The sequence below is a fragment of the Lissotriton vulgaris genome, chromosome 9, assembly GCF_964263255.1.
Source record: "Lissotriton vulgaris chromosome 9, aLisVul1.2, whole genome shotgun sequence".
Taxonomy (NCBI): domain Eukaryota; kingdom Metazoa; phylum Chordata; class Amphibia; order Caudata; family Salamandridae; genus Lissotriton; species Lissotriton vulgaris.
This window is the reverse complement of record NC_141697.1, coordinates 530894685-530916386: the sequence shown is the minus strand read 5'-3', so window position 1 is coordinate 530916386 and position 21702 is coordinate 530894685. Positions and strand designations below refer to the sequence as shown.

General features: G+C 46.6%; 1 protein-coding gene across 2 annotated transcripts in view; it reads right to left on the bottom strand.

Moving 5' to 3' along the window:
• Nucleotides 1-21610, bottom strand: part of ACTMAP (actin maturation protease) — a 294690-nt gene extending 273080 nt beyond the window's left edge. Inside the window, exons 1-2 of one of the 2 annotated variants that reach the window (XM_086938012.1) lie at nt 21548-21610; nt 11448-11509 (exon numbers count right to left, since the gene is read on the bottom strand). The gene's annotated coding sequence lies outside the window, so the exon portion shown is untranslated. The remainder of the gene's footprint in view (nt 1-11447; nt 11510-21547) is intronic. The other variant, XM_086938013.1, reaches the window with a different exon arrangement.
• Nucleotides 21611-21702: the final 92 nt, after the last annotated feature.

Below are 21702 nucleotides of genomic sequence, written 5' to 3'. Positions count from 1 at the left end.
ATGAAACAATACAGATTGCAAAAGGAATGGAACATACTGACATGTGGATAAAGGAGATAGAAGTTTCTGGTAGCAATTCGAAACAAGAAAAAGTTGAAATTGTTTAGAAAAAAATACGATAAGAAAAGGGAAGTAAAATTCAATGTAGATGTTAAAAGGCCTTCTCAAAATGAAAAAGGAAGTTATCAATCTAGGGAAATTAAATTTTTTAGATGTGGTGCCCCAGGGCATATAGCTACCAGTCTCAATTGTATGGCAAGAGGAACATTGTGTAGGAATTGTGGAAAAAGTTAAAAATTTTCCAAAATGTGCAGTACAAAAGGAATTGGAAAAAATAGAGTTCAAGAAGTGGAAGATAATTGTGAATATGTTGATGACGTTTTACTGATGGTTGAAGGAGATCAAAAAGAGGTGGAAATTGGGAAGACTGGTGAGTTATCTTCCCATAATGTGAAAATGGAAAGCACAGATAAACTAGATATCTCCCATTGAAATATCTTACTTGATGAAAAGGAGATAAGGGTATTTGCAGATTCTGGAAGCTTATATACTCTTATATCCAACAAATCTTTTGAAAGTAATTGGCCCAAGGAATGTGGTCCAATTATATACAGTCCTGATATTCGTGCAGCAGGGTATCCTGGAAAAAGAATAGAAATTTTGGGAATGTGTTGGATGACTAACATTTAAAGGAGAAGCAGTTAAAGGTAGAGTATATATTACAAAATGTGTTTCTGACCGGCTTGGTTGGCGTCATCAGAGAGATTTAAACATTATTGATCTAAATGCCAAGGAGCCTGTCATGGTTCTTGAAAAAGTATCTGTTCAAGATATATGTGATGACAATAAGATGTTTGAAAAATACCCCAATGTTTTTAGCTCAAGGTTAGGACTGTTTAAAGGATTTTCGCATAAGATTACTTTAAAGGAAAATGCTAAGTCTGTTGTTCACAAAATAAGAAATGTACCAAATTTGATGTTAGAGCCCTTGTGTCAAGAAATTGATAATTTGTTGAAACAAGGGATCATTGAGCCAATCGAAGCCTCCGAATGGTTGGCTCCGATTGTGATTGCCCCAAAGGATGGAGGCAAGATTCGTCTTTGTATAGACTTGCGTGATCTTAATAAGAAAATTTGGGTAGATAGAGAACCACTGAATAATATATCTGAAATGTTGTCAACCATGGGCGATTGGCATATTTTTAGTGCTTTAGATATGTCCGCAGCGTATCATCAAATTAAATTGCATGAGTCATCTAGGCATCTAACTTCTTTTGCCACCCCTCTTGGTGCATTTAGATACAAGAGGATGCCTTTTGGTTTGGCGTCGGCCTCTGCCGTTTTTCAAGGAACAATGAAAAATAATTTTGGGGACATGAAGTGAGTTTGGTGTTTACAAGATGATATCTTAATTGTTGGAAATGATTATTGTGACCATGATAAGTTGTTTGAAGAAGTAATGACAAGACTGGAGAAACATAATTAAACGATAAAGAAAGAGAAATTTCAATTGAGGAAGACAAAAGTTGATTATTTGGGACATGAAGTGAGTTCAGAGGGAATACAACCGCAGAAAAGTATTGTGAAACAATTACAATGGCACCTGAACCAACGAATAAGGATGAACTTTGATCTTTTTTAGGGTTAGCAGAATATTGTGCGAAATATGTAAACAGTTTTACTGAACTTGTTGAACCTTTAAGAAAAATTATGAAAAAGATTGTCCTGTTTGAATGGTCTATTGAATGTAAGGAAGCATTTGAACTTATAAAAAAAGAATATCTGAAGCACCTACATGAGGGAGTTTTGAAGTTCTTGGAAAATCTTTTGTGACTAGTGACGCTAGCGGTGTTGGTGTTGGGGCAGTATTATCTCAGGTGGTTAATGGTGAAGAACGAATCATTGGCTTTGCTTCAAGGAGAATGCAAGGTGCAGAGAGGTCTTATTCAGTAATTGAAAGAGAAGCTTTGGCTTGCTGTTGGGGAATGTGTCATTTTAAGTTTTACTTCTGGTGTCTTCCTTTCAAAATTCGAACTGAACATAAACTATTATTTTACATTTTGAAAGGTGGAAGGGGGTTGGAAGGCAGCATAACACCTAGAATTTCTAGATGGTTACTATTGGTCATCGAGTTCAATGATGAAGTTGAATACGTTAAAGGGAGGAAAAACATGATTGCAGATTATTTATCGAGGATGCCTCTAGATACAGATTGTAATGACGTCTGTGGTGATACTAATGGTGACATTGATACTAACACAGGAGTCATTGCTTTATCGTCTGAGGAATGGAGCAAAGCCAAGGAAAGGGATTCTGTCTTGAAAAAAGTGGAATCTAAAATCGTTGAAGGTTGGAATTTCAATGATAGCAAAGATATGGAACTGATGGATTTGTTTTAAGTGGGAAAAGAATTGAGTTTGAGTAATGGATATGTTATGGGAAGATGGCAAATTGTACCTCCTGGAGGGGTGCGGAAACATATTCTTGAAATTATTCCTCAGGGTCATCCATGACAAGGAATGTCAAAACGAAGAGTTAGAGAATCATTCTGGTGGCCTGGGGTTGATAGTGAAGTTGAGGTTTTGGTAAAGGATTGTCAATTTTGCTTGAACAGTGACAAATCTAAAGTTGTGCTTCAACCTCCTTTGGAATGTGCAGAATTTCCATCAAGACCTTGGGAAAAGGGGGGGGCGTGGCTACGAGCCGATCATGGCGGACGTGTACTGACAGAGCTCCGTCCATAGCACTTGAAACTAGCTAATTATCCTGTCTGCCTGCAACGCGACCCACCTCAATTTTGCACCCGGAGCTTCAACAGGCGAGCGGTGAGCTGTGACGGCGAGCTGCCTCCCTCAGACGCAGCCTAACACCCTGGTGGACTGCGGCGATTGCTGGGGCCTACTGCCACGAGGAGAGCCGCGATCTCGATTTGCCCGGAGGCCTGCTTGCTGCTCAGTGCCGGCGGGCTGCGGAGGGAGCGTCGGAGGTGAGCGAGGGCACAGGGCTCGACCTCGCGCCCACAACCAACATCTAGCGCCTGCTCCTTCCGACACCGAACTGTTTCTCCCCTCACTGGAGAGCCCAGGGAGGTCCGCCCTACTCTACCTGTCCCGACCACAGCCGGAGAATCGTCAGGACTGGCCCAGCGCCCGACTATACGGCGCGGAGGTGTCCGCACCCGCCTGCGAGCCGGTGAAGAGCATGGGACTGTGGGAATTGGGACGAGAACTCTGACGCCCGGAAGACCATAGCCGCTACCTAGGACACACGGCGGCCACACGGCGGCCGCACGGCACGAATCGGCGCCGCGGCGGTGCTGGCAGGCGCCATCTTGCCTCTTCTCCGGGCCCCCGAGATCCCCGAGAGGGCGGCGCGGAGGTCTGCAAAATCCAAAGCACAGTGGAACAGCAAAGGTGCCCTGGGGACACAACACAACGCCTGCACGGCCTCTGCAACCGCCTTGCCGGTGACGACCCCGAGCAGCATCGAGGGGTCCAGCTGCGTGGAGACCCACGTGGCAGGTCGCCCTCTGCAGGACCACCTCTACTGGGGTAGGTACGCGGCACTTCTCGTCTGTTCTGCCTCTAACGGACCCCCTCCTGCAACGCAATAGCCCATACCAGCCGCCTCGCCGAGGCCTGCGCTGCAACCGCTCGGAAGATCTTCCACAGGGCGCCGCCGCACCCGCCAGAAGCGCTACCACTGCCACAGAGCCGGCGGCCCCACCCAACTCACGGGGACTAGTACCACTATTGCCTTCTCCACTGTAACGTCGGTGGCTGCGAAGACGCCCTGGACCCGGAACGCTGTGTGTCGCAAAGCTGTAAAGACTGGGAACAGAGCACACCCTTGACCCAACGTCACCCTGCATACTAGATCGATGGGGAGGCACAGGGGCAAGGCCCAGGACCACGGCGCGCCGACAGACATGCAGTCCACCGGCTCGGAGGACCCACTAGCCTCCTCCAATATAGACATTGTCCCACCGACAGGGAAGGGAACGCAAGACGCCAAACTGGACCTCATCCTAAACGAAATACGGGCCACAAGGGAGGCACTAGAATCACGTATGGATAGCATGGCGACGGGCCTCTCATTGCTCCGGGCAGATCACAACAAACTTGCGGAGAGGGTCTCAGAACAAAAACTTGCGCTGAATGATCTCATACCACAGCATACGGAACATTCCACGAAGCTGGAAGGCATGGAGAAACAACTCAAGCAGCTGTGGGACAAGGTTGACGATGCAGAAGGACGAGCCCGCCGCAACAACGTCCGCATTTTAGGCATTCCGGAACGCAGTGAGGGGAGGAATCCTACTCAATTTGTGGAGGACTGGCTCAGGAAAATGGTGGGCCCAGAAGATCTTACTGCCCTATACAGCGTAGAACGGGCGCATAGAATGCCTTCAAGACCACCGCAACCAGGGGCACCTCCACGTCCCTTAATCGTGCGCCTCCTTCACTATAAGGACCGCGACACTGTGCTGCGCGTAGCCCGAGAGAAATCGCCGATCCGCTATGAGGACAAGAATATCTCCGTATATCCTGACTTCACGCCTACGGTGCAGCGAGCCAGGTCTACCTTCCTGGGGGTGAAACGCAAGTTACGTGAGAGAGACTTGAAATATGCCCTCCTGTTCCCCGCCCGCCTCAAGATCCTACATGGTAACAAATCATACTTCTTTGATTCGCCAGAGGAAGCAGAGGAGTGGATGGAAGTGACGCTAACGCTGCCGGCCTCGCAAGACCCATTTACAGACACCAGGAGCGACGGACGTCGGAGCCCAACTGGCCGGAGACACACCACTTCCAATACTGGACAAGCCCCCTCACCAAGGTCATCATCGAAGGGACAAGCCGCAAAGAACCGCTCGGAGGAACAATCACCGGTGGTACAGTTGACGAAAGAGGCGCTCGCCGCTCATGACGCGGGCACAGCCAGGGACCTGGCTAGGAACTCTGACACACATACGGAGGTGTCAGGATCGGCAGACAGCCTACAGCTCTTCCCCAAGATCACGGCACAGCTGGCAGAGGAATTCTAACACCAGCGCCTTGAACGATATCCGGGTGGTAATGTATGAACCATATAACTCTCCGCACACAGGTGGGTTGCCTGAGGGTTTGGTTTACTAAGGGCTGCTATGCCACCGCAGGCCAGTACAAGTCAGGCACATGTAGTCTGCACCCCCCATCACATGCACATGGAACTGTTTGACTTATACCCATGTTGGGTATCATGGTTCGGACCCCGAGCCCGTTGGCCCGGGGACCTTAATGTTCAGGGGTTAACTGTTTGCATGACACTCCTCTCCTGTCGTAAGATGTACTTGGCGTGTACACCCACGAACTCAGCATTTCCACGTTACACGATCAGTCATGGGGCCACTTAATGTTTACAACTTGTGCACCTGGAATGTACGGGGCATGGGCTCGATTCACAAGAGACACGGGATACTGGCTCAGCTTAACCGTAGGGGAGTTATGATAGCTTGCCTCCAAGAGACACACTTGAACTGTGCTGAGAACTCGAAACTACATAAGAAATGGAAGGGACAACTTTTCGCTACGTCCTACTCCGCATTCTCTAGGGGGGCCGCTATTTGGCTTCGTAATTCTGTTCCCTTCAAGCCAATAGAGCAGAGAATTGACAAGGAGGGTAGATATGTGTTTGTAAGGGGCTTACTAGATGGTGCCGCTGTTGTGCTTGGATGTGTGTATTCACCAAACTCGGACCAATCAGATTTTTTGGTCAATATCAATGGAGTCCTTGCGGATTGGGCAGATCATCAATGGGTGGTTGGAGGGGATTTTAACGCTGTGTTAGATATTGCACTGGACAGGTCACACCCGCCACTGCACGCCACAGAAAGCAGGAGACAGGCGGATGCGCTAGCACAATGGGCAGAGGGATGGGACCTAGCGGATGCATGGCGCAGTACACATCTGCTGGACAGGGAATATACTTTTTTCTCCCCGTCAAACCAACTGCACACCAGAATAGACCTCATATTTTGCTCCCGCTCCCTACTAGGATCAATTATCCAGGCCCAGCAAAAGGGAAAGACCCTCTCAGATCACAATCCTGTTGAGTTGACTTGGCAATGGGGCCGGCTACTAACACCAATACCGACTTGGAGATTGCCCACGGAACTACTAGAAGACACGGTCTTCAGGTCGTCCATGGCAGACACCATTGAGAGTTACTTCAACACGAATGCTGACACTGCTAGCTACCGACAAATAGAATGGGACACTTTCAAAGTCTTCATCAGAGGGGAAGCGATTGCCACCCGAGTGGGCAGGAGGAGGGAAGTGATCGATAATCTAAAAGAAGTGGAGGGTAGACTGGCTATGCTAGAGAGTGAAGCTGCGGGCACGAACTTACACTTCACACCGCTACAAGACGCACATATAAAACACGCTGAGCTGCTAGAAGACTTGAGATTGTTAGACTACAAGGAATATACTAATAGACAGCACACGCAGGCGGATAGATCGGGCCCTCTACTGGCCCGTATTATACGAGACTCTCCGGCGTACCACCCAATCTTGGAAATAATAGATCAGGAAGGCATACTGGCTTCGACTCAAATAGGAGTCAACACTGCATTCAAGGACTACTACACCACACTATATGGCCCACACCAACGCCTTTCACAGACCGCACTTGAGGGCTTTATGAGGGACTTAGAACTACCCCAACTTACTGCCAGGCAAAGCGACGACTTGAAACGTAGCATTACTGTTGCGGAGATTAGACAGGCAATACACGCACTCCAGAGGAATAAAATCCCTGGGACAGACGGCCTGCCGGCCGAATTCTATGTCACATTTATAGACCTACTAGCCCCGCGTTTACAAACCATTTATCTAGAAGCACTGCGGACTAACTCCTTACCACAGTCATCCCTTCAGGCTTTGATAACTTCCCTCTTAAAACCGGGTAGAGATGGCATGCACCTAACTAACTACAGACCCTTATCTCTCCTTAACACTGACTATAAGATACTGAGCAAGGTACTAGCAACGAGATTGGCACAATACATCCCGCAGCTGATCCACCCTGACCAGTGCGGGTTCGTACCGGGTAGAAGCTCAGCCATGAACCTTAGGAGACTTGCCCAACTGATGCTACGAGACCCGGCAGACATGGGCTCTGAGGGCTGCATCTCGTTGGATCTGAAGCAGGCCTTCGATTCCCTCAGATGGGATTTCATGTTTGCTACGTTCACAAAATTCGGGATACCTCCCGAATATATTGCGTGGGTCAAACTACTATACACCCGCCCCACGGCTCGGGTGCGCACATCCAAGTACATCTCAGAGCCCCTAGCCATAGCAAGAGGTACCAGGCAGGGTTGCCCGCTCTCCCCGCTCCTATTTATCCTGGCACTTGAACCGCTGCTCTGTAAACTCCGGACTGTGGCTCCCCACCGTGGCATTCGGAGAGGCGAGACGACTCATATAGTGTCCGCCTATGCTGACGATATTATCCTATACCTACATGATCTGCGGGGCGACCTGGATCCTATACCTCAAATATTTGAGGACTTCAGATCATTATCGGGCCTCACCATAAGCGAACCCAAGTCATACGGGTACTGCTTTGCTGCCACTGGCTCGACTACACCACTGCCCTTCACGCCACACACCTTTCAAATGGCAGACACCACCTTCCGCTACCTCGGGATACAAATATATAGAGATGCCGGGGAAATGATAGACGGCAACCTCGGCAGAGCTATGAGGGCACTCAAATCACAGATACAATTTTGGTTGTTGTTGCCTCTATCGGTGGCCGGCAGAGTAGCCATCTCCAAGATGGTAGTGCTTCCCCGCCTTATTTACTATTTCACTAATTTGCAATTCCTGATCCCTGCTACGACGTTCAAGGCGCTAGATACACTCCTCACGGAACTCATAGGGGGACCAGGGCGGAGGCGCATAGGACTTGCTAAGTTGCAGCTCACCTCTGGAACTGGAGGTATGGGAGTACCAGACTTCAGAGCCTACAACTTCGCAGGTCAACTGCAGTGGCTGGCCTACTGGCTAGCGGGTCGGAACCTGCATGAGATTAATATGACAGAGGACGACCGCTCTAAAGGGAAAATCCATGTCTTACTATTACCCCGCTCGGAGTTGCCGAGGGACACCTCACCACTTCTCCGGCGCTTGCAGTACAATACTGGCGGAAAGCGATAAAATACACGGCCCCGATGACATCATATGCCCCCACAATTCCACTACTGGGTATCCCGCTGGAGTCTGGACTGCTCACGACTCACAAACTCGTGTCATGGCACGACGCTGGTGTTACGCACGTAGGAGACCTCTTTGCAGAAGGACGCATATTGTCCTTTGAAGACTTCAGGACCGCACATAGTGTACCAGGGGGATCGTTCCTCCTTCATGCTGGCCTCCGTCACTACGTAACGAGAAGGTGGGCGCACGAGGGAGTCGAACCACCCACGAAACCTTTGATGACAATGCAGTACCTCTTGGGAACGGGAAGTCATCTGACTAAATGGCTCACTGCTGGTATCAGAACAGGAAGGGCGGTCTCGCTATCGCCTCTCAAAACCAGGTGGGAGGGCGATATAGGGAGGCCACTTAGGGACAAGGAATGGGAGCGTATCCTCCAATTTCCCAAAAAAGTAGCTAGGAACCCCAAGTTTAAGTTCATTCAGCTAATGATCCTGCATAGAGCGTATTTACCGCCACACCGCATACACGCCATGTTCCCTGACGCTGTCGACACATGCCCCCGATGCGCTGCAGATGATGCATCACTGGTACACATGTTGTGGGACTGCCCAAAACTGGGCTATTACTGGACCACTATCAATGAGTCGCTCACCGGAGCAGGTGCCACGATACAAACACTCACCTTGGAGTATGCGCTACTGGGGTTGGGACCAGCAACGTAAAAGGAGTGTAGTAACACGTTTCACTGATATGGCCATGCTACTTGCGAAACGTGCAATCACTATGAGGTGGAAGTCACCCAAGCCACCTGATCCTGAATTGTGGAAAACGGAAGTAATACGTTGGGGCAAAGCAGAGGGTGAAGCGCTGCAGCGCGAAGAACGCAGGGGCCTCAGGAAAACGCCGATTTCACTTGACTGGTTTGCCATGCTGGGGATATTCGAGGCAGGGGGGGTTGATGAGTCTAATGTTTCGATACCTATAGACTGAGCTGTGTCCTGCCCTCAGTGGGCTCGCATGTACCGTAGAAAGACATGGTGCGCTTGAATATGATATGGGATAACCCATGATGTTATTGCTTATGTAACTGACTGATTGTATAGAACGACATTTTTGAAAAGAGCTGTTTTATGGGTACGGCCAAGAACCAACTGATATACACACACATGGTGTTAGAGTGCCTAGGATGGGGCTTTAATGGGTGGTGGGTGGGAGTTCTTCTGTTCTTAAGGGTTTTGTTCACCTACTCAGAAATACAACAAAATGTAAAATGTACAATATACCTGCTGTTATCATGCCTAATAGAGCACACCTATATGTGGTTTCGTCATATGGTAACCTTTCTGTACTGTAGCTCTAATCACTATGCCAATAAACAGATTTAAAAAAAAGACCTTGGGAAAAATTGCCTATGGATTTTATTGGACCAGTCAATAAGTTAGGATTTAGAGATAGGTTTATTCTGGTATTGGTTGATTATCATTCAAAATGGTTTGTTGTAGAAACCTTGGGAGAAATTAATACTAGTAATGTTATAAAGTTTCTTGAAAGAATTTTCCTTCAGGAGGGAATACCTGCTAGTATTGCAACTGATAATGGAGTGTAATTTGTTTCAAAAGATATGGTGGATTATCTCAGAAGGATGGGTATTATTCATGAAAGGCTAGCTCTTTTCCGACCTCAAGCTAATGGTTTGGTAGAAAGAGTTAATCGAATTATAATGGACAATATACAGTTATCTCTTTCTAATGGACTGTCTTGGAGACAAGAGTTGAGGAAAAGGATATGGATGCATAGAATTACTCCCCATTCTACTACTGGTGTAGATCCTTTTGTGTCTCTTAATGGAAGAGAACCAGGAAAAAAGAATGGTCTGTTTGGTTGTGTAAAAAAGAGAAAATATGGATTGATTGAGATCAAATGTTGAAGAAAGTTGAAGAAGGTCAAGAAAGGATGAAAAGTGTGTACAATTTGCGAAAAGGAGTTAAACAAGTGTCTATTCAAGTGGGTGATTGGGTTGTAGTATAGAAAAATGAATGGGTTTGTAAGGGCGAAAGCAAATACATAGGACCTTTCCAAGTTAAAAATGTAAAATCCAAAGTTGTAATTTTGGAAGATGATACTATTTGGAATCTTGGAAATGTCTGTAAAGTATGCAGGCCATAGAGTATCATTTAGGAAATATCTGCAAAATATTATCTTAATTATTTATCATATATATTCTTATATTTTAAGTCATATGATTTTTGTTATTGGTTGTTAAATATTACTTATTAATTGTTATTGTATATGTTATATTCAATTTCCTTTGTATTTGTACAAAGGGGAGATATGTAGAGATGTCTAATTGACTAGGTCATAGCTTTGGTTACCTAGATACATGTAGAATAAAAGTGGATTATAATTCCATGATGAACAGTTAAGAAGAGGTCAAATGATGTGGAAGATGTTCTCTGTTGAGGTGCTGTTAACTAATACATTCAAGAAAACTTCAAACAAAACTATGAAGGCTCTTCTTTACATGGCGACGAGGACCTGCGCAAGGGGCAGGACTCAGAACATCACCCTTGGACTCAAAAGAAAAGATTAAGGTTTGATCAAGATTTCAGAGCTCTTTGTGAGTACGGAATATTGCTGAACTGTTTGAACCACTACATATATATTCTTTTTATCGATCAATGTTTGTTTAGAGTATGATTTTGGTAGCGGAAGAGGAGATTTTGAGATTTAAAACTGATTTTTATCAGATCTCGAGCTAAACAGGAGTGCGAGCTCAAGCGCAAAGCTTGTCTCGAGCGTGAAGCCCACTTGAGCGTGAGGTTGCTTAGCGCAGAAGCGCGATTTTCACACACAAAGTTAATCGCATTACGAAGACGAACTGCACATTAAATTTATGAATATGTATTGAGAGCTTTATTTTTTTTTAAACTAATAAAACCCCAACCATGGAGAAATAATTAAATTAAGCAAGTGTAAACCCAGAGCAAAAATTGTTCATAATCAAAGCCTGCCGTTACATGAACCAACCGTAAAAAACAATTAATGCTCTTGCTGAGTGCCTATAAATCAAGAGTTTTTCAAAAGCAATTCAACATGTGCAACCAAGCGTGAAGGGATAATTAGCTTCGTAGGAAGTTGCCTGAGCACGAGCGGAGATTCAGCTCTGAATTAGAAGTAAATAAACCCTGCTGCTCTACAAGTAAGGAAATATATATTATCGTGTACTTCTAAGCTTACCTTGACATATTTTGTGAAACCCGTTATTGCTTTTTCTCGACGTTAGGCTGCTTCACTGTTTCCTATGATAAAACAACAAACATGGAAGAAGGACCAACACAAGAAGTAGACACTATAAAAAGACTATATACAATACAATACTCTGATTTAAGGCATAGCTTTTGCTTCCAGAGGATATATTACAAGGAATTCCTGCTCTACATATCAAAAAGGATTTCATTATTTTAATTTATTATTTAAAATTTTTATGTTAAATTTTATTTTTGTTTCCCTTACAGGTACCATGTCAGATCAATCTATGTCATCTCCACCACGTTTACGTTTCTTAAGCTTTATACGATTTTTAAATATAAAATCATAAAAGCACATAGCAAAATATACACCATTACATTTCAATTCATATTACAGTAAGTAACATTATAGCATAAAATCTTTAAGAGAGGTCAGGTACCAAATCAATAGTATATCAAGTCAGAGTCTGGATATTAATACCCCTCACCCCGGTGCCGTTTCAGCCCAACCAAAAGTTACTCTCTTCATTGATCTTATATGGGGGTGGAGTGATTCTCTGGGATAAAAATCAGATAGTCCCCAGGTGTGTATAGGTCCATCTCCTATCTGTGATTTCCAAGTCTGGAGATATGGGACAACATTGCTATTTATAAACTTTATCAACACCAGATCGCCAGATCTCTCTTTTCGAAGTGGACCCAGCCATCCCACCCTTCTAACGCATTGTATTCTACCATCGATGTCAGGGGGCAGGGGTCTATTCTTTGTTAGCCAAAACAGTGCCTTATTTCTTAGCTCCTGTTGATTTTCCGTTTTTCCATTTGTGAGCTCAGGCACGCCAGAAAGGACACACACAAACGGGGCGGCCTCCGGTGGTAAATGGATGTGATTTGATTTACGTGGCATGTTCCCTGTATTGGGACGTGGCCCTTTGGATGGTATAGTTAATTTGTTCAGCTTCGTTTCAAGGGAGCTACTGTGTGCTGTTATTAGTTTGGCGGGAACTTTCTCGATGGATGGTGTTAACATACCTGGGACTACCTGTCGGGGTTGATTAATATTATTTTGGGGAGCTGTTGAAGGCACTACCGTGTCACATAAGGACTGTAAATGATTGGGGCCTGCCATGCTTTTTAGGAGTAGCGAGTTTGACTTGGTTATTTCCTCCATTGCCGCAATCCTATCTCCAAGATTATTCATTCTGTCTATCAGAGGGTGTATCACAGAGTTAATCATAGATTGTAGCTGGTCCAACAGAGTTGGTGAAGTTGGGGGTGCAGACAGTTTTTTCTGCTTTGCTTGGCTGCCTGTGTGTTTATCCACTGGTCGTTGTCTTTTACCAAAACAGTCCGGTAGAGTCATTTTAGGGTTCGTGTTACCTGATTCAGGTGGACAGAGGGAAGTACCCAGGAGATTTCCATAAGGTAAGGATAATGTATTGGAGTGGGGGCTTGAGATAACTGTAGGGCAAAAGGATGCATTCATGTGCTCTGATGTCGATGTAACCGCAGCATACCTGGTTTTACATACGATGTTACGTTCCTCCAGAAATGATAGATTTTGTGATGCGGCGGCTGACTGTGGGGGGGGTGAAATCACTATTGGAGCGGACAATAGACAATCGTTCGCGACTGTTCTTGCAGGATGTTGGACAATAGGTGGTGGTGTCTTGATTAAATAGTGGACCATCGTCCCCTTAGCCATGTCCCTAGTCAAAGTAGATGTTTTTCGGCCCCCCTTAAAAGACATAATGTAAGTGGCAACAGGCACCTACAGGGACTGGAAATGTCTTGACAAAAGTACTTTTACCTCTTTTAATTGCACAGCCAGGGGGGGTGGCCCTTCCCGGCCTCTTTTGGCCTATGATGGCCTTAGATGGTCCGGCCCTTGTCCCGGGCTTCTCCCGGCGCCCTCCCGCGCAGCGGGGTCTACGCCTTCTTTAAATAACTCACTGATAGGTAGTCTAGCGGGTGGGCGGGGCCGGCAGGGAGAGCAGCCCAGCTGGTCCCAAGGGCGCGCAGGGACTCCTGGTCCTTGGAGTCCCTGCAAATGCTCGCAGCCCTGCCGGTAACTAACAGAGCACCCCTGGTGTTCTCTCCAGCTGACGCCTGTGTCAGGGGGCGATGCGGGACCCGCGCAGCGGGTCCTGCGAGGTCCAAAAATGCCGAGTCTGGCAGGAGGAAGAAGGAAGGCTCCCAGAGGCGCTGCATCCCCAGGCAGCGCGATGTCAGGGGGAAAGCACTCAATCCCAGGTGCAGGCAGTTTTTAATTCGTGAGCGGGCGGGCGGGGCCGGCAGGGAGAGCAGCCCAGCTGGTCCCAAGGGCGCGCAGGGACTCCTGGTCCTTGGAGTCCCTGCAAATGCTCGCAGCCCTGCCGGTAACTAACAGAGCACCCCTGGTGTTCTCTCCAGCTGACGCCTGTGTCAGGGGGCGATGCGGGACCCGCGCAGCGGGTCCTGCGAGGTCCAAAAATGCCGAGTCTGGCAGGAGGAAGAAGGAAGGCTCCCAGAGGCGCTGCAACCCCAGGCAGCGCGATGTCAGGGGGAAAGCACTCAATCCCAGGTGCAGGCAGTTAATTCGTGAGCGGGCGGGGCCGGCAGGGAGAGCAGCCCAGCTGGTCCCAAGGGCGCGCAGGGACTCCTGGTCCTTGGAGTCCCTGCAAATGCTCGCAGCCCTGCCGGTAACTAACAGAGCACCCCTGATGTTCTCTCCAGCTGACGCCTGTGTCAGGGGGCGATGCGGGACCCGCGCAGCGGGTCCTGCGAGGTCCAAAAATGCCGAGTCTGGCAGGGGGAAGAAGGAAGGCTCCCAGAGGCGCTGCAACCCCAGGCAGCGCGATGTCAGGGGGAAAGCACTCAATCCCAGGTGCAGGCAGTTTTTAATTCGTGAGCGGGCGGGCGGGACCGGCAGGGAGAGCAGCCCAGCTGGTCCCAAGGGCGCGCAGGGACTCCTGGTCCTGGGAGTCCCTGCAAATGCTCGCAGCCCTGCCGGTAACTAACAGAGCACCCCTGGTGTTCTCTCCAGCTGACGCCTGTGTCAGGGGGCGATGCGGGACCCGCGCAGCGGGTCCTGCGAGGTCCAAAAATGCCGAGTCTGGCAGGAGGAAGAAGGAAGGCTCCCAGAGGCGCTGCAACCCCAGGCAGCGCGATGTCAGGGGGAAAGCACTCAATCCCAGGTGCAGGCAGTTTTTAATTCGTGAGCGGGCGGGGCCGGCAGGGAGAGCAGCCCAGCTGGTCCCAAGGGCGCGCAGGGACTCCTGGTCCTTGGAGTCCCTGCAAATGCTTGCAGCCCTGCCGGTAACTAACAGAGCACCCCTGATGTTCTCTCCAGCTGACGCCTGTGTCAGGGGGCGATGCGGGACCCGCGCAGCGGGTCCTGCGAGGTCCAAAAATGCCGAGTCTGGCAGGAGGAAGAAGGAAAGCTCCCAGAGGCGCTGCAACCCCAGGCAGCGCGATGTCAGGGGGAAAGCACTCAATCCCAGGTGCAGGCAGTTTTTAATTTGTGAGCGGGCGGGCGGGGCCGGCAGGGAGAGCAGCCCAGCTGGTCCCAAGGGCGCGCAGGGACTCCTGGTCCTTGGAGTCCCTGCAAATGCTCGCAGCCCTGCCGGTAACTAACAGAGCACCCCTGGTGTTCTCTCCAGCTGACGCCTGTGTCAGGGGGCGATGGGGGACCCGCGCAGCGGGTCCTGCGAGGTCCAAAAATGCCGAGTCTGGCAGGAGGAAGAAGGAAGGCTCCCAGAGGCCCTGCAACCCCAGGCAGCGCGATGTCAGGGGGAAATCTCCACCACCTTTTTTAACATCACCACGAGAGCCATCCAATCCCTGGTTACTATGGAAAAAAATATTTCTAATTTATCTTTTTGCCATTGGGGGGAGATAAGTATGGTCCAGTTAGAAGTCAAGCAATTCTTTTACATCATTTAGGAGTTGAAGGGAGAAGAATATATGAAGAAATTCCAGAATTTTCTTTAGGAATGGGTGATGGGCAACCTTGTAACATTCATGATATGTCATTACAAACGTTAGAACTACACTTTACACCCAAAACTAATGTTGTATTTGAACGTCATATTTTTTTTACGAGAAACCAAAAGTAATGTGAAGACTTTAAATCTTATTTATCGACTTTAAGAGGGTTAGCTCAGACATGTAAATTTGAGCAATTAAATGATTCCTTAATAAGGGATCAAATAGTACGATGTACTAACAACAAAAAGATAAAGGAAAAGTTGCTAGCAAAAGAGTATACCTTGGATGAAACAATACGAATTGCAAAAGGAATGGAACATACTGACATGTGGATAAAGGAGATAGAAGGTTCTGGTAGCAATTCAAAACAAGAAAAAATTGAAATTGTTGAGAAAAAAATATGATAAGAAAATGGAAATAAAATTCAATGTAGGTGTTAAAAGGCCTTCTCAAAATGAAAAAGGAAGTTATCAATCTAGGGAAATTAAATGTTTTAGATGTGGTGCCCCAGGGCATATAGCTACCAGTCTCAATTGTATGGCAAGAGGAACATTGTGGAAAAGGGGACATTTTTCCAAAATGTGCAGTACAAAAGGAATTGGAAAAAATAGAGTTCAAGAAGTGAAAGATATTTGTGAATATGTTGATGACGTTTTACTGATGGTTGAAGGAGATCAAAAAGAAGTGGAAATTGGGAAGACTGGTGAGTTATCTTCCCATAATGTGAAAATGGAAAGCACAGATAAACTAGAAAACCCCCATTGCAATATCTTACTCGATGAAAAGGAGATAAGGGTATTAGCAGATTCTGGAAGCTTATATACTCTTATATCCAACAAATCTTTTGAAAGTAATTGGTCCAAGGAATATGGTCCAATTATATACAGTCCTGATATTCATGCAGCAGGGTATGCAGGAATAAGAATAGAAATTTTGGGAATGTGTTGGATGACTAAAATTTAAAGGTGAAGCAGTTAAAGGTAGAGAATATATCACAAAATTTGGTTCTGACCTGCTTGGTTGGCGTCATCAGAGAGCTTTAAACATTATTATTGATCTAAATGCCAAGGAACCTGTCATGGTTCTTGGAAAAGTATCTGTTCAAGATATATGTGATGACAATAAGATGTTTGAAAAATATCCCAATGTTTTTAGCTCAAGGTTAGGACTGTTTAAAGGATTTTCGCATAATATTATTTTAAAGGAAAATTCTAAGTCTGTTGTTCACAAAATAAGAAATGTACCAAATTTGATGTTAGAGCCCTTGTGTCAAGAAATTGATAATTTGTTGAAGCAAGGGATCATTGAGCCAATCGAAGCCTCCGAATGGTTGGCTCCGATTGTGATTGCCCCAAAGGATGGAGGCAAGATTCGTCTTTGTATAGACTTGCGTGCTCTTAATAAGAAAATTTGGGTAGATAGAGAACCACTGACTAATATATCAGAAATGTTGTCAACCATGGGCGATGGGCATATTTTTAGGGCTTTAGATATGTCCGCAGTATATCATCAAATTAAAATGCATGAGTCATCTAGGCATCTAACTTCTTTTGCCACCCCTCTTGGTGCATTTAGATACAAGAGGATGCCTTTTGGTTTGGCGTCGGCCTCTGCCGTTTTTCAAAGAGCAATGAAAAATATTTTTGGGAACATGAAGTGAGTTTGGTGTTTACAAGATGATATCTTAATTGTTGGAAATGATTTTTGTGACCATGATAAGTTGTTTGAAGAAGTAATGACAAGACTGGAGAAACATAATTAAACGATAAAGAAAGAGAAATTTCAATTGAGGAAGACAAAAGTTGATTATTTGGGACATGAAGTGAGTTCAGAGAGAATACCACCTCAGAAAAGTATTGTGAAACAATTACAATGGCACCTGAACCAACGAATAAGGATGAACTTCGATCTTTTTTAGGGTTAGCAGAATATAGTGCAAAGTATGTAAACAGTTTTACTGAACTTGTTGAACCTTTAAGAAAAATTATGAAAAAGAATGTCCTGTTTGAATAGTCTATTGAATGTAAGGAAGCATTTGAACTAATAAAAAAAGAATATCTGAAGCACCTACATGAGGGAGTTTTGAAGTTCTTGGAAAATCTTTTGTGTCTACTGATGCTAGCGGTGTTGGTGTTGGGGCAGTATTATCTCAGGTGGTTAATGGTGAAGAACGAATCATTGGCTGTGCTTCAAGGAGAATGCAAGATGCAGAGAGGTCTTATTCAGTAATTGAAAGAGAAGCTTTAGCTTGCTGTTGGGGCATTTGTCACTTAAAGTTTTACTTACTGTGTCTTCCTTTCAAAATTCGAACTGACCATATCCCTTATTGTACATTTTGAAAGGTGGAAGGGGGTTGGAAGGCAGCATAACACCTAGAATTTCTAGATGGTTACTATCGGTCATGGAGTTCAATTATGAAGTTGAATACGTTAAAGCGAAGAAAAACATGATTGCAGATTATTTATCGAGGATGCCTCTAGATACAGATTGTAATGAAGTCTGTGGTGATAATAATGGTGACATTGATACTAACACAGGAGTCATTGCTTTATTGTCTGAGGAATGGAGCAAAGCCAAGGAAAGTGATTCGGTCTTGAAAAAAGTGGAATCAAATTGTTGAAGGTTGGGATTTCAATGATAGCAAAGATATGGAACTGATTGATTTTTTTAAGTGGGAGAAGAATTGAGTTTGAGTAATGGAAATGTTATGAGAAGATGGCAAATTGTACCTCCTGGAGATGTGAAGAAACATATTCTTTAAATTATTCATGGGGGTCATCCGGGTCAAGGAATGTCAAAACGAAGAGTTAGAGAATCATTCTGGTGGCCTGGGGTTGATAGTGAAGTTGAGGCTTTGGTAAAGGATTGTCAATTTTGCTTGAACAGTGACGAATCTAAAGTTGTGCGTCAACCTCCTTTGGAATGTGCAGAATTTCCATCAAGACCTTGGGAAAAGGGGGGGCGTGGCTACGAGCCGATCATGGCGGACGTGTAGTGGCAGAGCTCTGTCCATAGCCCTTGAAACTAGCTAATTATCCTGTCTGCCTGCAACGCGACCCACCTCAATTTTGCACCCGGAGCTTCAACAGGCGAGCGGTGAGCTGTGACGGCGAGCTTCCTCCCTCAGACGCAGCCTAACACCCTGGTGGACTGCGGCGATTGCTGGGGCCTACTGCCACGAGGAGAGCCGCGACCTCGATTTGCCCGGAGGCCTGCTTGCTGCTCAGTGCCGGCGGGCTGCGGAGGGGGCGTCGGAGGTGAGCGAGGGCACAGGGCTCGACAACGCGCCGACAACCAACATCTAGCGCCTGCTCCTTCCGACACCGAACTGTTTCCTCCCTCACTGGAGAGCCCAGGGAGGTCCGCCCTACTCTACCTGTCCCGACCGCAGCCGGAGAATCGTCAGGACTGGCCCAGTGCCCGACTATACGGCGCGGAGGTGTCCGCACCCGCCTGCGAGCCGGTGAAGAGCATGGGACTGTGGGAATTGGGACGAGAACAAATAAGGGAGATGGATGGTTTTATCTCTATGTTTCAGCAGGCTCTACACAATGACTTTGCTAATCAACAGCCAGCACTGCGTTAGCTCATTCTAAACAGGGGTTGATGCCTTTATGAGAATAATTGGAAATGAAAAGCAAAACGTTACAATGCATGTGATTTTTAAAACACCACTCGTGCTCCTACAACTGACAGCTGTACAACGATGCATGCTTGGTTTCAATGCCATGTGGTGAACGGGGCTGTTGGACTTTGGTGGAACATGCTCTGCGCCATCTTTCCATTTTCTTTCAAGTTACTCCAGAGTCCAGGCCATCGAACGCTGGTGTAACCTGCAGGGTTTGAGTGACAGGCGGACTCAGCATAAACTGCAGTGGGTGAAAGGCCTATCTGTGGGCTGTGCTAGGTGAAAAGCTGCGCTGTCTGCATGCACTGGAGTCAGAGCTGAGAGGAGTCCCCATAGATGCTGGAGCCCAGGGGGGCTGCGAGTGAAAAACAAATCACTGTACGAAAAGAAACAAAACTCTCTCATAAACGGTGATACATGTTTGATTATTTAATTACATTACATAATTATTTTTATAAATACGCTCATTACGTAGACGCCTTCAGGCTTCTGCATCCTGAGCACAGGGCCTCCAATACTTTCGGTATGCGAAAGTCGCACGACTGTCATTTTAAGTTCCTAAACCATGTGTTCAAGTTCCGATATCCCGCCCTCTGTCTCAATTATTATGTCAGCCACTCCTCTCAAATCCTGTCACAAGAGGGAGAACTGCAACCCTACCTCACCAATCCACCACAGTACGGGAGGCCTGTATGGCTTGTAGAATGAACCAGCGTTATATGACCGGTGCTGGGGATAGAGCAGGATGGTACTGGAGGCTCAGTGCCCCCTGGACGGCTGAGATAGCACCGTATACCTGCCGATCTTAGCCTGCGAGTCAGAGAAGGAGGGCTTATCTTGACCCATGGCTGCCACCACCAGGAGTGGACTGCCAGCAGTAGGCAAAGGACAACGAAGTCAGTTACCCTCCACAACCAGGGGGGCTCTACAGGGAGGGGGAGAACAAAAAAGTAGGGCCACGCCTCTAGCAGTTGTCCCGGCTGGGAAAGTGAGTTAGAAGGTTGCAGCTGTGTGGGTGCAGCAGGGTCACTGGCCACCTTTGACTGTCAGTACCACCAAGCAGGCAGCAACTGGTAACTAGAGGGCCCTTCCGTTGCCCCAACACATCCCCAAATGCTCCTCTCGGGCTGAACGGTGTCCAGTGGATTTCTCGAGCAGCTGTGGTCAGGTCTGCAGCCCCAGGAAAACAAGCTGTCACCATTGTGCAAAGGCAGCCACTTATTTATATTTGCATTGCGCTTTCATTTTAACAATAGCTGCCGCCCCACACAGCACTCGCGGGGTTGGCCAGCAGCTATTGTTAAAGTGAACGTGCGATGCAAAAATAATGGCTGCCATTGCCAAAGCCGAAAGAAAAAAAAACAGTGCTAACGGACTAACAAAGGAGACAGTGTAACGCCGCAAGTAAAAGTTCCAGTCCTGATGGGCGGTCACAAAAGGAGACAGGGCGTTAACAAGGAGGGACTAAAAAGCCTCATTACCAATGGGAAACCAGCATTTACCATGGACAATGACACCAGCCAATGAAAAATATGGGCCTGGCTTCCACACCACTTCTAAAACATACTCTACTACAGCATGCCTTGCAGAGCAAGCAGCGCATGCGCTGCAATGCTAGGCTCGACCTAAAAAAAGAGTAGGAAACCAAAGTTCTACTTTAGGAGTTTGCGCAAACATTGCGGCCCTCTTAGTTACACATTTTTGTTTAACAAGCTTTTACAATGTGTACATAATTTTGAATTAACAATGATAAAGAAACTGTCACTTAGATAATATCATCACCTCCACCAGCATAATCTTAGGGTATCTATCCTGGAAAGTATTGCTAATGCAAACTATTCTCAGAAAATGCACTTTTGGTGTTTTGTGCCCTGCGGCTCAAGAGGCTGCTGTGCTTTATAAAACACAATACATAGATAACAGACGTGTATGTTGAGTATCATACCAACATAGTTAAAAAGTTCTCTTTAGTAAAAACGTTTCATACACTTGCTGTCAGTGCAAAACAGCATTTAATGGAACGTAAGACACGTGTAAATATAGTCATAATCCAGACATGCCAACCCTCCCGATTCAGGCGTGAGACTACCGATTTGAAGGTTAGTCCCTGCGAAGTGCTGGGGGGGGGGCTGTTCAGCCCGGGCTGCCACAGGGGGGTGGGGGGTGCATGCACTGCCAACAGCCTACCAGGCCAGTGCCCAACAGTTGCATCACCCTCTCTGCCTGCCATTATGCTCCATGCTTCTGAAAGGTAAGAAAAAAACGTGCATTTATGTTTCAAATGTCCGATCCTACAGCAGCCACTTCCCCATTCTCCCGATTTTTTTTTTCAAATCTCCCACTTTGCTCTCCTGAAATGTTGACATGTATGATAATCTCTTCTTACTTTGGATGGGGGGGGGGGGCGACTTCTATGACTAACATGCGTAATATAACTCTTATTAACAATTATGTTCAAATATTTGACTGGTCATACAAACACACAAGGATACCTGCAATATTGGAGTTTTACGGAGGGTCCGTTGCTTGCTTAAGTGTTACTTGATACCGCCCCTAAAAATAACTAACCAATTCGACCGTCATCTGTGAATCCTTGGAGCCCCTATCCCAGGGACACGGTACATTTGAAAGGCCCGACAGGCTATAA